A 5,441-nucleotide genomic window follows, 5' to 3' on the forward strand; every position below is an offset into this window, starting at 1 on the left:
AGGGGGTTGTGAGCATATCGGATGAAGGCCCGGCCAGCGTTGCTGTTCAATAAATAATCACAGCACTGCCCGCGGTAGTACGCTGTCCCCACTGATGCACTGACGGCTCCGGTTCTGGGGCGCTACTGGCTTGGTGTCAGCGCTTCTAGCTTTGTTCCTCTCTCAAGTGACAAGAGAGCAAGGCAGGCCCTCGCCCCAGCCCCTGGCTCTCTAACCTCCCTGGCCTCCCTATCTGGGCCGCAGCTAAAAAGGAGAGACTTGCGGGCCAAGGTGAGAGCCTAAGGTCGCACACGCACGTCGGCTCGCTCCGTCCACATGTGTGTTCATTTCAATTAGAAAAAGGCTTCTCACCCTGTACTCACTGGCTGATCCCTTTGGATCAATACTTTAGTGAGGTCTTTTGTGAAATGAAATTTATATTCACGCTCCACTGTTCCCTTAGTAACAATCTCCGGCAATCAGATCTGCTCTCTGGTGGAAATGGCCTTTGGAAAGTGCCTGTGCGGTGCACAGTTGCACGGTCTTACCTTTGCCAGAAACAGTTTTCTGATGTAGCCGGTATCTTTTCCAGAAGAAAAAAAAAAAAAAAAGAAAGAAATTAACTACATTTAAGCAGACTTAACAAGGTCTTAAAATAGATATAAAGTGGTTTCACCCCACAAGGGGAATTCTTAAAATACTAAAGTACTGTTTTTAAGCCTAGTCAAGTACTTCAGAAAAACTAATTTACATTCCAAACAATTTCTATGCTAATTACAAATGATTCTTCCCCAACCACTAGGTAATATTTTGTGTTACTGTATGTACCTGAAATGAATAAAATTATCTTTTTCTTTCTTTTTTTTAAAAGATTTTATTTATTTATTTATTCATGAGAGACAGAGAGAGAGAGGTGGGGGGGAGACAGAAACAGGCAGAGGGAGAAGCAGGCTCCCCGCGGGGAGCCCGATGTGGGACTTGATCCCAGGACCCCGGGATCACGCCCTGAGCCAAAGGCAGACGCTCAACCACTGGGCCACACCCAAGTGCCCCTGTTTCTTTACTTTTTTTTTTTAAAACAATATTCACTCATTCAAACTGGCCTTCCTGCAATTCTTCCAGATTTGCATTTTTATTGTATTTCAGATGTGAATTTGAGAATTAGATCCCGTAGTATTGAGGTAAAACCACAAAGACAGATTGACCACAGTTGTCTAAATGAGATGGTTGTGAATCTCGGATTTCCACTGCTTTTGCCTTTCCACAGAAAACGAAAGCCCAGGATGCTCCTTCGGGCTGACACCAAACTTCTCAATTCGCCTGCATCATTATCTCTCCCCCCTCGGGTTCCCCCTTTCAGCTTCCTCTCTTATGTTTGAATAAAACTTTATTTATAAAAATGGGCAGCTGGCTTAAGGCCTCAGGTTCCTCTTTCTTAATGACCCTTCACTCTTCAGAATGGGTCTTCCCCTTGTCCTTCGCTCTGGGTCCTTCCCACCAGGGTGTAGACTCAGCTACAGACAGAAAACTCTCTCCCCCACCTTCCAACCACCCCAGTCTCTCTCTCAGCCACCCCTCCCCTGGCCGGTCACATTTATTGGAAAAGTCTCTGCTTCCTCACTTCCCACTCTCAGCCCACTGCCTTCCAGCTCTGCCATGGAAACTGATCTCTTGGTGGTTACCACTGGCCTCCTTGTGGGGGAATCCCGCGGCCCTTTATCAGTCCTTCCTTATTTAACTTGACCTCTTGGCAGTATTTGACTGCTAACCACTCCCGCCTCTCTGGGTTTTCCTGCAGCTTGACTGGTCCCCCTCCTGCCTGGGGTGGGGGTGGGCCTTTTCTTCTTGGCCTCTCCCATAAACGCTGTTGTTCTGAGCCTCCTGTCCTCCATCTACACACCCCTCCCGAGTGAGCTCATCCCACCTTGGTTTTAATGTTCACTGATGACTTCCAGGTCTGTGTCTCCAGCCCACACGTCCCTCTCGAGCTCTAGACCTCAAGCCCCAGCTGCTTCTGGATGGCTTCTTGGATGTCCCCCGGCTTCTCCAACTCCTCAGTCCCAAACGCAACTGGTTATCCATCACCCCAAACTTGCTCTGTGCCCGATGATCAGAGAATGGTATTACTACCCAAGCAAATGCATGGGATTTGTTCATGACCTCCTTCTACCTATGCCCGCCCCCGCCCCCCAATCCGTCCATCAGTCCAACCCAGGCTTTTGACGGGTCCACCTCCAGGTTACCTCTCCAGCTCTGCCTACCTCTCCCCACCCCCACCTTGGTCCCAGCCACCAGCATCTCACCTAGGTTAGTGGGAACTCTTCTTTCTGGCCCGCACCTGTCTAGTCCCTCCAGTTCATCCTCTATACTGAAGCTGGAGAAGTTCCCCTATGATACAAATGGGTATTCCATGATGTCCTCCACTGCATGTCACTATCCTCAGGTTAAAGTCCAACTTCTTACTAAAAGGCCCAAATTGCTTGACCTGAGCCAGCCTGCAACATGGGACACATCTCTTTCCACAGCCCTCCTCTCCCCTCATGGTCCAGTCACACTGGACTTCTTCCCTCCAGCTCCTTAGACCCACAGTTCTTTTTTTGCCTCCTGGCCTTTGCACATACCATCCCCTCTGTCTAGGACACTCTTAGGTCTGACTAACTTACTAGCAGTAAATGTGTGGTGGTGATGTGATGGAGTGGACTTCTGAGAGGGGCAGACTTGGGTCCGTATTCCAGCTCTGTCTGTGTGATCTGAAGCCTGTCCACTAACCTCCCTTAGCCTTGGTGTCCACACCTGTAGAAAGAAATAATGCTTGCTACGTCTGGCATATGCTGTTTTTTCTTTTCATCTACCTGACCCACCTCCACCTATTGCTCGCTCTTCCCTATTTGTGTAGAAACAGTGATGATTCCCGGCAGGCATGTTCCTATAACATGGTGAAGCTCAATCCCCCACCGATAATGGGGCCCGAGGTTGGCACATGACCCAAGCTGGACTATCAATCCCTACCTCCTGAAGGAGGAGTGGGGACCCAGAGAGAGCCACATGGAGATGTTCCTGTGTGGGTGGCCTGAGCATACACCCAAAGGCTATCAGGAGCCCTGTGTCCCCAGGGGAAAGGAAACAGAGAAAGCTGGTCTGCATCAAAGAAGTTGGAAACAGGTGCACAGAAGCCAAGGCCCGGAGTGGAAGAGAGGGTGGAAACAGAGAAAGAATCTTGTGCCCTTGACAGGCTGCTTCCAGTGACTGACTGGGACCAGCTGCACAGAGTCTGGGAGAAATTCCTGCATCCTTGAACTGAAAAAAAAAATTTTTTTTTCTTAAATAGCTAGATTGGATTTCCACTACTGGGAACCAACAAAGTCCTAAGTAACTTTAATTCTGATCTTACAGAGTTATGGTGAAAGGTGGAAATGAGTAAGTGTCTGTATGGTAGGTGCTCAATGAATAATAAACCATAATATTATTATTAATACATTCAGTGGATGAATGAGGTGAGGACTGAAGATATCAGAACTCTCTGGACCTGTTTCTCTAGAATAGTTTAGAAATAGGAAAAAGAAAAAAAAAAAGAAATAGGGTCCAGTGCTTAGCACTCTATCATCCCATGAGTAATTTTTTTTAATTAAAAAGGCAAATCATTGTATTTTGGTAATTTTGAAAGAAAGGAAAAAATTACACATAATCTCACCCTACCAAATTGAAGCAAATATTTCCACTGCATATGTACAGTACATACTTGTTTTTTTTTTTCGTACAGTACATACTTGTAATCATGGTACACGCTGCATTTTGTGCCCAGTATTTTTCACTTAGGATATCATTAACATTTTAATATTTCTACACAGGCTTTATAATAATTTTAATGATTACATAGTATTTAATACAGTGTGTTAGATAATTTAATAAGCCTTTCTCTCTATATATATTTTTTAATTTTGTTTTGTTTTGGTTTTTACCTTATATCACATTTCAATGTATATTTTTGTGGATAGGCTATTTTTTATTTTTTTTTATTTTTTAAAAGATTTACTTATTTATTTGAAAGAGAGAGAGGGTATGAGTGGGGGGAGGGGCAGAGGGAGAGAATCTTCAATCTGACTCCCTACTGAGCACAGAGCCCAACTCAATCTTACGACCTTGAGATCATGATCTGAGCCAGAACCAAGAGTTGGGTGCCCAACCCACTGAACCACCAGATGCCACTGGATAGGCTATTTTAAATTAGCTCACATTGATTGTTTTAATTACAAAAATAATATGCAGGACTCCATCCTGGACCCTGGGATCACACTTTGAGCCAAAGGCAGACACTCAACCACCGAGCCCCCCAGGTGCCCCCCAAGTCAAATCTTAATGCATGTGTCTAATTGCAGTATTTCTTTAGGATGAACTGCTATAACTCGAATTGTAGGTCAAGAAATATATGGATATTCTTGGGATAATTTCTAGGAAGGAAATTATGAGGTTCAGGTTTAGAAGTTCTTTAAGGCTCTTGATGTGCTATTTTGCTCTTTTAAAAAAGTCACCTTAATTTTCCAAAGTGGAATTTTAGTGGGAGAGGAGGGAAGAGTGCTTTTTTGTCCGCCTGGAATCACTGGGTTATGAGGACCAGCTCTCATCCACCTTCCCTTTTTCCTCTGCACCCAGGCATTTCAGGATAATGGCAAAGATTAAACGACTTGGATTCCAGGGGCTGTTCCCACAATTCACTGACTCAATGATTCAGGCAAGTCACTTAGATGTTTCTGAGGCCTCAGTTTCCCCATCTGTTAAGTGCGGTTAATTATACCTACTCTGGAATAGCATAGATTTCTCAAAGGTGAAGAGGAATAATAAATCAACTATAAATCCCTGTTCTAAGTCGTGTATTTGTTCAGCTTCACAAGGAGACAATGGTGTTCAGTACTGGGCTGACTTTCTTTCTTTCTTCCTTTTTTAAGATTTTATTTATTTCTTCAAGAGAGATGCAGAGAGAGAGGGGCAGAGACACAGGCAGAGGGAGGAGCATGCTCCCTGCGGGGATCCTAGTGTAGGACTCCATCCCAGGACCCCGGGATCACAACCTGAGCCAACGGCAGATGCTCAACTGCTGAGCCACCCAGGTGCCCTGGGCTGTGTTTCTGACAAGATGATGGGAGAGAGGGTGGTGGAGAGTGTTGAATCATGGGATTTGACCTACCTGGCCAGTGGTAGGACAGGCAGGGGCTAGACCTCTATAGGCTCCTCCCTCTAGCCCCCACTGTCTGGATCTATTCTATGGGGCAAGGATGGTGGCCAGCCTACTGTTGTAGTGGCTCCAACAGTAATGTGGGATTCTTTGGCTTTAATTCACAACCCCTTCTTCCCCCAAACCCAGGCAGCCCCTGTAGGTTCCCATGACAACAGCACGCCTGGGAAGGACCAGCCTGAGGGGGGAAAAAAAACAAACAGATTTTACTGTAAGAAAAGGTGGCCAGAAG

This window comes from Vulpes lagopus, chromosome 21 (assembly GCF_018345385.1).
Source record: "Vulpes lagopus strain Blue_001 chromosome 21, ASM1834538v1, whole genome shotgun sequence".
Classification (NCBI taxonomy): domain Eukaryota; kingdom Metazoa; phylum Chordata; class Mammalia; order Carnivora; family Canidae; genus Vulpes; species Vulpes lagopus.